At 33.3% G+C, this 11174-nt stretch overlaps 1 long non-coding RNA gene across 1 annotated transcript; it reads right to left on the bottom strand.

Annotated features, from left to right (window-relative positions):
* Positions 1-8731: 8731 nt before the first annotated feature.
* LOC140178888 (uncharacterized) lies at positions 8732-10773 on the bottom strand. The gene is made up of 3 exons (XR_011871872.1): positions 10719-10773; positions 10502-10630; positions 8732-9026 (listed from the first exon to the last, which is right to left on the bottom strand). It is a non-coding gene; the product is annotated as an uncharacterized lncRNA (long non-coding RNA).
* Positions 10774-11174: the final 401 nt, after the last annotated feature.

Raw genomic sequence — 11174 nt, 5'->3', positions numbered from 1 at the left:
GACATATTTAGAAGATAATTATTCTAACAAGATAAAGTTTTGTAATGCATCTAAGACATATAGTTCACAATTTTTTATAAATATATATTAATGTCTTGATATATTTTTTATTTTTATAATTAGAGAATTATTTGTTATTATATTTAATAATATATCATTAATTTTTAGCTACTACTCAAAACAATATTATTATTATTTTCTATGAGTGTTTTGTTTTATACCATAGATAATAAAAAATATAATATTATTTTATATAAATTAAATATGTTCATGATAAATTTTTTAATAAATATATTTTAAACATAAATACAAAAAATAAAAATATTTCATGCATCGCACAGATGCATATACATTAATTACAATAGAAGATATGCTACCTTCAGCCAAAGACACAATGGATAACTTCATTAAGTGGCGGCTATTGAGAATCCATGCACTAATGTTTTTCTTTATGGGAAATAAGGTCAAAAATTATATAGTAAGACAACTTAGTTTCTTACTTCAAATACTCGTGGCCATTGATAGAAAATATCAATTCTATATGAAAAAGTTTGAACATGTTTAAACCTGTGTATATTTGAATTTATGTAACATTTCATAGTCGTTCTTATCTTATTTGACTCTCACCCCTGTATATATAGCTACTGTTCGTGGTTGAAAAATATATATGTCATTGTGTGAAACATTTTAATTTCTAAGTGAGTAGTAATAATGTCGATTGTTGCTAGAAATATTCTCTTATTTTTGTTAATTCTACTACCATTAACTACCCACGGAAAAACAACTGTGGTGATCACAAATTCTTTAACTGGCAATTTGGATCTCACTGTTCATTGCAAATCCAAAGACGATGATCTTGGAGAACACCTTCTCCATCCAAAACAAAGCTATAGCTTTAGTTTTCGATCTTTTGTTATTGAGGGCACTACATTATTTTTTTGCACTTTCAGTTGGCGGGGAGCTTGTCATCGGTTTGATATATTCGATCAAAACAGAGATTTTGGATGTGACCCTGGGACTTGCAATAGAGATATTAAGCAAGATGGACCATGCTTGTCAGAACAGAAAACCCCTTGCTTACCATGGAAATCAAATTGTTAGTGTTTGATCTTTTATATCATATATATTGTATATGCAGTACATGGTAAAATATATACTGTATAAGTATGGAATGAAATCCATACATGGTATATTAATATATATTACTGTACAAATGGAATAAAATCCATATATTATATGTATGGAACTAATAATATGTATAGTGAAATAAAAATACATTAATAAATAAATAAATAAATAATGTTGTTCTTGCTATTTCTTATTAATTATTTTGGTAGAGATTTATTATATATATGGTGAAAAAATTTGAAATATTACTTTATTATAAAAAGTTCAAGTTAAAAATTTTGTTTAATAGACTAACATATTTAATCCTAAATCGGAGTCAATGCATTTTCTTTTTCAAAATCATATATTAATATATATGTTCCTTCAATAAATACAATGTTTTTAATAAAAAAAAAATAATGATATAATAAAGAGTAGCAAAACAAAATCATATCCAAAATACCAAAAACAAAATCTTAAAGTAACAAAATAAAATAAACTTGTAATAGAATTTTTAACAATGAAAAATTTGAAATATTATTTTATTCTCGATATTCAGTCTAAATTTTTTTTTAAATAAGCTAACATATTTATCCCTTAATTTGAATATATGCATTCAATTATAGTGCTATTAAAATTAGAAAATAAATCATTAATAATGATATAGTAATTTGATTTTTTAATTTAAGAACAAATAATTATGTATAATTAATAATTTGTATAATTTACGTTTATTTGAATTAATAATAAATTAAAATATTATCTTTTTCGTAATAATATAATCATATAGGTTGTTACTGTTAATATATTTAAAACATTAATACAGAGGCTTAAACTTTAATAATAGAGTGATGCTACATGTATAAGTATTTTATAATCAAGTTTAACTAAGTTGGTGCAAGCCTAGTGAAAAAAAATTCGAGGATACGTCACACATATGTATCATTTCTCCTATTTTATGCTTCATGCAGCACACAAATTTTTGTTAAAAAAATATAAAAACTTATTGATATATCACAACAATTTTTTATGTATAGTCAGTGACAAATTCAAAAAATTTTAGGAGTGTGGACAATAATATATACACTAAAATAAATTTTATTGAACATTATTGATTATATGAAGATATAAAAATTAAAAGTTAATGAACACTTTTATTCTTAAAATAATATTCATTATATATAATTTATAAAAAAATATTTTTTTATTTCTAAAACTTGAATTTAAAATATTTTAATTAAATTATAAATAACTTGTTATCTTAACTAATTTTTTTATACACATTTAATAATAAAAGACTGACTCAATTGGTACATTAGTAACTAATGATACACTAGTATTTATAATTTAAAATTAGAATTATATATAAATACTAGAAAAATTAAATCAGTATATAAAAGTATGTTTATATAAAATAATAGAACCTTAATTTACAATTTTTTTTCTTTCTTTTTCTTAAAAATAATTAAATTTGTTATATATTTTTTAATTTAATTTTGATATAATATTAGATGAAAAATTTTGTTCATTTGTTTAATTATGTATTGTAATTAAAATATTTTCTCATTACTATTTTCAAAAGTAAAAAATATTCTAAATTAGTAAATTAATCAATTCATTTTAAAATTTTATAAAGATGAATAAATTGAGAATAAAATAAAATATATAAATTCATGAAGAGAATAAAATATTACATTAATACCTAAATAATAATTGTTTGAATTAAAATTTGCAATTGAAAATATCAAAAAGAGAAACAATAAAATTGGAAGATACATAGAGTCATAGAAAGTTATATAAAAAAAACATGAAGAATTTAAAATTTACCTTTTGATGAATAGAAGATGACTACTAGACAAGGAATAGAAAAAAAATGTTAAAAATATAAAAATAAAAAAAGGATTTAAGGGAATAAAGGAGTGACGGCACAAAAACTAAATTTAATTAGGTTAAATAATAGTAAAAAAATAGAAAAATAAAAAAATAAATTTAGAACTTTAGCCAATTAAGTTTAATTTATTTATAGTGGGGTTATTCAAAATTTAAAGTAAAAACACATTATATATAATTATTTTTTTTATATATAAAAAATGAAAACCCAGTAGGGGCAAGTACCCCTCATGGTTCTTATTAGGTCCGTGCCTGTGTATAGCACACAAAGTTTTGCACATAACACAAACTTATCGATATAATATAATACGAATTTTCACAATTAGTCCCTATATTTTTTTTCTTTTAATTAGTTCTTACATTGATTTTGATTTTGTAATTAGATCATTGTCAGTATAAAAAAATATTAGAATTAACAAAATATTTGACCACATATTTTTTTACCACATATATTACTAATATAATAAACTCATAAATAAGTAAAAAAAAATAAAATTTAAAATTTAAAAATTAAATATTATATATCTAAATTAAATAAATTTAACTAATAAAGTGGGTTCAAATTCCTTTAAAAATAAACTAATTAAATTCTAATATTAAAATTAAATTATTTAAATAATAATTATGGTATTTAATTCTAGACCTTAGATGTATATATATTAGAATTATTTTCATAATGACAACTAATGAAAATAGTTTGACCTTGAATATGTGAAATTCGTACAAGAAGATCCAACTATTTTGCATTTTTTTACGTTAAATTCTTATATCTATATAATTAGCACATAAATCAACGAAACAACTCAGGATAGGACATGATGGATGTGATGCATCGTAAATAATTGTAGTAAAAGACAATTTTATTATAAGGACAAAAAAATGAGTTAGAACATTTATTATATAATTAAAAGAATAAAAGTAAGGTTAGATTTAATAAAAAATGGTAAAATTCAAATATAAAACAAAAAAAAATTGATTCTAAAACTTATACTCATTAATGGTATATGAAATTCTATAAAATACTTGAAGAAATATATGAAAGAATCTTTGTAATTATTAAAAAATATTGATATAAAAAATTATGATTATTGATAAATTTTACCATAATTAATTATTAAATACTAATAAATATAATTATTTTAAATTAATACTTTTTAAAAATAAAAAACAGAAGAGAGAGTGTGAGGTATCAAGCTTTAAAGCAAAGAGCAAAGAGTAAAGAAGTGCAGAGAGAAAGTGTTAGAGAAGAAGGAAGAGTTTGAGTTGTATGAACGTAAATGAATTAGCCTCAATTGATTGTACAGGTGTTACAGGTATATATATATGCAGTTGGTGATATAATTGATTTTGGTTATCTGAAAGCTAACTAACTGTTTCTGGAGTCTTCTAGAAGGTTCTTATTGTAACTGATTTTTTAACTGCATGCCAATTGCAGCTTGCTCGCTATTACTACTAACATCAACCCTACTGTTTTGCTTGTCTGAGTTTCCTTTGGCAATGATGTTTCTGTTGGAGTTGTTAGCTTGGATTCGTTCTGTAATTCTGAGCTTGGATCTTAATTTGTGGAAGTTGAGGCTGGAAATGGGTTTTGTGAATATATCGGCTATTTGGTCTTGAGAGGGAATGTGCAGGGATATTGACTCTCTTTTGAGCAACATAGTCTCTCACAAAGTAAAGGTCAAGTTCAAAGTGTTTGCTTTTGCTGTGAAGAACTGGGTTTGCAGCCATTAAAACTGCACTTTGGCTGTCACAATAGAGGTTGGGTGTGATGGAGCATGGGATTTTCATTTCACTCATTAGGTTTTGGATCCAGAGGATTTTAGTTAGGCCAGCAGCTAACCCATGATACTCTGCCTCTGTGGAGCTTCTTGAGACTGTATGTTGTTTTCTACTTGACCATGAGATCAGGTTTGGTCCTAGGAACACACAGAATCCACTAGTTGATTTTCTGTCATCAATGTCACTGCCCCAATCAGAGTCACTGAAAGCATAAATTCGACATTCACTTGATCGTTGGAATCTCAGCCCCCAGTTGGATGTCCCAGCAAGATATCTTAAGATCCGTTTGACTGCTTTCTAATGGCTTTCCAAAGGAGTATGCATGAATTGGGAGACTTTGTTCACAACATAGGTAATTTCAGGTCTGGTAATTGTAACGTAATGAAGGCCCCCAACTACAGACCTGTACAGGGCTGGGTTGGGGTGGACATCCTCACCATGAGCTGACAACTTGAGACTTGATATCATGGGTGTTGGGGCCGCTTTTGCATCACGCATTCCTGCCCTAGTTAGTAGGTCTTGAATGTACTTTGTTTGGCACAGGAGCACCGCAGTTTCATTAAGTTTCACAGTTTCAATGCCAAGAAAATAATTCATAATCCCCAAGTCCTTGAGTGTAAACACATCATTCAATTGTGCAATTAGGGTGGAAATTTCAGCTTGGGAGCTTCCAGTGACTAGGATGTCATCCACATAAACTATAATGTGGATGACTGATGAGGGAGAAAACCTGGTGAAGAGGGAAGAATCGGATTTGGTGTTTGTGAAGCCAAATCGACTGAGGGTGTCTTTGAGCTTTGTAAACCACGCACGAGGGGCTTGCTTTAAGCCATAGAGGGACCTTTGGAGCTTGCAAACATGGTGGGGTTGAGTGAGGGAGGTGAACCCTTCTGGTTGAGACATGAAAACGGTCTCATGTAAATCTCCATTGAGGAAGGCGTTGTTGAAGTCAAACTGCCGGATGGACCACCCTTTGGAGAGTGCCAGGCTGAGCATGATGCGGACGGTGGGTGGGCGGACGACAGGGCTAAAGACTTGGTCATAGTTGACCTCTTCTCGTTGGTGAAACCCCTTTGCGACAAGGCGAGCTTTATACTTTTGGATGGTGCCATCTGGGTGCCTTTTGATGCGAAATACCCATTTTGAGCCAATCACTGGGTTGGTGTTTTGTGGGGGTTTAGGTACCAGCTGCCAGGTTTTATTGCGCAACAGGGCATCAAATTCCTCCTGCATGGCTTGTCTCCAGTGGTGGCTGGCCAACGCCTGTTGAATAGAAGTAGGTAAGGATTCAGTGAGATCAGATGCAGGGGTGGTAAGGACTGCAGCATAGGTTCTGGGCTTAAGGTTTCCTGTCTTTCTGTGAGTCTGCATAGGGTGATGATTGATTGGCACTGGTGGAGGAAGTGGCAAGACAACTTCAATGCGACCTGGCTGGAGAGTACCTGTGGTAAGTGGGAAAACACTAGCAGGAGCATTAGCAGTTTCAGAAACAGAATTATGAGTTACAGAGACAGGTAAGATAGATAATGAATTCGGTACTTGATTAACTATATTGGAAGTATCATATAATGTATGCAAGGGTGGGTGGGGGCTGGGAAGTGTGGATTGGATGGGTTGAGGGGACAGGGTTGGGTGGGGGTGGGGAATGGGTTCTGGGAGGGATAACAGGTGGGGTGGTGGGTAAGGGTAGGTAGAGTGGAGGGGAGGTTTGGGTTGGTGGGGTGGTAGTGGTTTGGGGAGGGAATAGTTCATTGTAGGGGAACTCAAATTCATTGAAAATGACATCTCTGGATGTGAACTTTTTTCCATTCGAAGAAAGACAAATGTATCCTTTGTGATTTGCAGCATAGCCAATGAAGATGCATTTCTGTGATCGGTGGCTGAACTTGGTTTGGTTGTATGGCCTGAGGCAGGGATAGCATGTGCAGCCAAAAGGCTTGAGGAAGGAGTAATTAGGTTTGGTGTTAGTTAGGGCTTCATGGGGGGAGATATTGTTTAGTTTGGGATTTGGGAGTAGGTTGATTAGATAGGTTGCTGAGAGGACTGCTTCTTCCCAAAAGGTTAAGGGATGGGTTGCTTGGGCTAAGAGGGTCAGGGTGGTTTCTGTTATGTGTCTGTGTTTTCTTTCTACTTTTCCATTTTGCTGGTGAGAGTAGGGGCAGGTAAGACTTTGTTGGATGCCATTGGTTTCAAGAAATTGGGTAAATGCTGCAGACAGATATTCTTTTCCATTGTCAGTTTGCAATGCTTTAATTTTCAAACTAGTTTTGAGTTCAATTGATGCTTTGTGTTTTTGAAAAGCAATAAAGGCTTGTCCTTTTGTTTGTAGCAGGAAGATGCTGGAGTGTCTTGTACTGGCATCAATGAAACATATGTAGTACCTGCAACCATTTCTACTGTACACAGGAGCAGAACCCCAGAGGTCAGAGAAAATTAGATCTAAGGGTGCATAGCTGGTGTATGAGTCAGGATGATGTAATTGATGTATTTTACTGATATAACAAGCATGACATAATGATGGTTCAAGACTCATTTTATTGATTGTAACATTGTCAATTACATTGCACTGTTTTATTACAATAGAAGTGACCTTTTCAGACAGGTGGCCTAATTTTCTATGCCACAGTTGTGCAGTAGGGCTTATGTCTTTACAGGCTAGTAGTGCACTTGGTATATTTGTATTTCTATCTGGCACTGTACTATTAGAAAGTAGGACATTAATAGATTGGACTTGCTGTTGTGACTGCTGAGATATACTGTGAGTACTTGATTGCTTGTTGTGTGAGGGTTGGTGTTGTGACATTAGCTGAGGGGTTGTGTTGGTGATGGGGGTTGTAATTTGGGTTTATGCTGTGGTTTTTGGAGTGATTTGTGAGGGTGGGTTAAGGGTGTTAACAGGGGGCAGTGTTGTGGGAAGGTTGTTGATAGGGAGGGTAGTGGTTGCATGTGTTTTGGAGGGGTTGGTGGCAGGGAGGATTATGGCTTTATTTGAGATATCAGTAGGGAATTTATGTGGTTTGGTGTGTGCTGATATGGGCTGTGTTGATATGGGTTGTGGAGTGTGGGATGAGGGTGAATTGAGATTGGTACTTGTGTTGTAGTAGGTTGAATTGGTTATGCTGTGATTATTGAGATTGGGAGTTCTTGGAACAATTTGAACTCCCTCAAACCTGTACAGTCCATCCTTAAGCAGTCCTTGTAGGAGGACTTTCTTGGATATCTGGCATTTCACATTGCACAAGTAAGGCCAGAATTTAAAATAAACAAAGTTGTCTAATGCAAACTTGGCTACACTTATTAGATTTTTTGATATGGTAGGGACATGGAGTAGATTTTGTAGCTGTAAAGGTTTGTTTGATAATGATGCATGCATTAAAGTACTTCCAATATGCTTAATTTTCATACCTTGATCATTACCTCCGAATACCTGTTCTGTGCCATCATAACTGGTTCCTGTGGCTAGGTTCCTTGAGTCATAGGTGATGTGGTGAGAAGCTCCCAAATCAGGATACCATGCTGTGTCTGGTATTGCTGAGGGGATAGTGAGGAGTGCTTGAAGATTTGGGGAGGCAGGTTATGGTGCATTTTGGGGTTATTGGTGCTGCTGAGTGGTTCTTGGGTTGGGATTGTTGTGGAAAGCAAAGGATGGAGGTTGCGTTGTGTTTAGAGGCTGAAGATGGGAATTCATGAAGTCTTGGTCGAAGCGATGATAGCATTGAACAACTGTAACACCCTACCACACAAAGCTTTACGCTTAAGTCGTAAAACAGAGGTGATGTGGTATTACGGCCTCTAAAATAAAATGAGTACATATAATAGCAGAATAGTTATAATATGCTAGGAGCCTTGAAGAATAGGGAAAATAAAAAATCGCGAGATAAAAGCGCAACGCTCAAGGAACGAGTTAACTTGCACGCTAAGAAAACCGTAACTGTCAAACATAAGATAACAAAAGTAGGAATAGAGTGCCAAAGATACAAAATAACAAGCTCCTAACTCAGCCTGCGAAGTCAAGACTGGCCGGAGAATATTTACACATATATACATACATATCCAAAACCCAAAAGTACATACACACAATCCTGCCTCTCCATAAACCTCTAAGAGGATCAAAAAGGACAGGTTATGCGGAGAGAAAGCTAAGTACATATATATACATCACTGTACAGCAAAACTATACAACAACACTATCCAGTAACCCCTCCGCTTTAAAAGTCCAGACGACTAACGAGATGGCTCCCGGCCTGCATCTGAAAATCAACAACATAGTATGGAATGAGAACCGAAGGTTCTCAGTATGGTAAAGGTGCCACACACATAATATATAAGGTCCTGGGAATGCCAGAGGCAATTCTAGAACGCCGACACTCAGATTGTAGAGCTTAAAGTATTAAACAGAAGCCATAAAAGGTGGTTTCCTAAAAATATTTAATCCTAACTTAACTTAACCTTAAATCTAAGTCCTATATTACCATTCCTCCATACCTCCAATTCCATCATGCATTTTCACAGACAAATAAACAGATAAAGGCAAACACAAGAAGGTTACAACTACTGCAGGTAACAAATACACATTTAGCATGGCAAATACAAATAGGCACACCCAATTAGAGCACAAGCAAGTAATTCAAGTAATATGCATATGATGCATGCCTGTCCTATGGCTGATGAGGCTCATCTGTCGGTTATCCAACCAACCCGACAAGTCTGAATTGTCCTTAGACTGTCCCCCGACGTGCATCCCCAAGAGTCTATGCATAGATTTTTCTCAAATAATCAATATTGCTCAATGGGGGTAACATTCCCGGGAATTTATATAGTGCCCGGTCACACTTACGTCGTAGGGTCAACAGAGTATCGAGTTTTCAACCTGGTACACGTGGTGGCAAGCCACGGCACTTAATCCAGGGAATCTCGTATCTCAGATTATTCAAATTCATAAGCCATATAAATAATTCAATTATAATTCATCAACATCCACATCATTCTCAATTGCATCTCATTCATCATCATACATTAAACATATTCAATCCTTATCCTTCATTATATCACCTCCCATTCCATCCATCAATAGTTTCAATTCAAAACATAATTCATTCTTTTCTAAGAATCAAACTTCAAACTTAAAACATATTCACTTTCTTAATAACTCAAAATCAAACCATATAACCTTTAAATCTAAATCTCTTTTAAATAATCATCTAAATAAAATCTCTAATTTTTTATAAAATTTCGGCAGCATCTCCTCTAAAACTCGGACTTTGCCACCCTTTTCGGGTCCAAACCTGCTTTCTTTTCAATTCAACATACCCTTCCTCATCATCATAACAGTCACCACAATAAATCTACCTCAGATAAACAATTATACTCATACAAAATTCAAATCTAACAACCCAAAATTCAACTAAGAATCATAGTTTATAAATCCTAGGCTTTTAACACAAAATACCTCATTATCACAACAACCTCCACAATAGTTATACCTCAAATCAATAATTCACCAAATCATTAGTTAATCAACAAGCACCAAACTAACCATGTTCATCAACAATAACATTCAACATCCAAAATTAATAACTAATTATCCAATAAACTTCAACCAATTATATTCATCGACAAATTACTAAATATTAAATATACACCTGCATTCCAACTTATCCTATGGTCATCTAGCCTAAGTTTTCACAGAACTTTATATATTAAATGCAAGAAACCTAAACCATACCTTAGCCGATTCCCAAGTATTATTCCAAGACAATTTTCCTAAAAGAACATAGCCCTCAAAACCTCAACTAATCCGCTTCCTCCAAGTTCCAGTATTCACAATTTCAAGCTCCAATTATTTATTCACAACCTAATACACATTCATAACACATATACATCCAATTTAATACTCAAAGCTCAAATTCAATGAAAATAAAATAGAATTATCGTATCCTCACCTTACCCAAGCTTCACATAAGCAAGAGTGAATGTTTCTCTCAAGCTAATTAGATCCTAAAACATCAAAAATCAAAGAAATTTAACAAACTCGAAAATTGGGGAAATGAAAGGCTGAAGTGAAATAGCAAGTTACCTATGAAATTGTTCCGGTAGAAATATAGAGCTCAACGCGGTGAACGCGTGGCAGCAAACGGTGCGGCGATTGGAGCTCAAACGGGAAAGTTACGGGAAATGGAATTCACCGTAAACGAATCTCTCTTCTTCTCTTCCCTGGGAGGAGCGTCGTTGAGGGAAATGAAGAGAAACAAGAGCCCGTGGCTCTTTTTAATTGTTGGACTAATTGGGCCCACAGCCCGGTTTGGGCCCGGTTCAATCGGTTCGGCCCGTTCGGTCCAATCTTGGACCGATTTCTTTGAAATTAGTGTCAAAATTCTTGTTTCGATGAGCTCTATCCT

Source organism: Arachis hypogaea, chromosome 14, assembly GCF_003086295.3.
Source record: "Arachis hypogaea cultivar Tifrunner chromosome 14, arahy.Tifrunner.gnm2.J5K5, whole genome shotgun sequence".
Classification (NCBI taxonomy): domain Eukaryota; kingdom Viridiplantae; phylum Streptophyta; class Magnoliopsida; order Fabales; family Fabaceae; genus Arachis; species Arachis hypogaea.
Note: the sequence above shows the minus strand (reverse complement) of the source record. Positions and strands in the feature narration are given on the sequence as shown.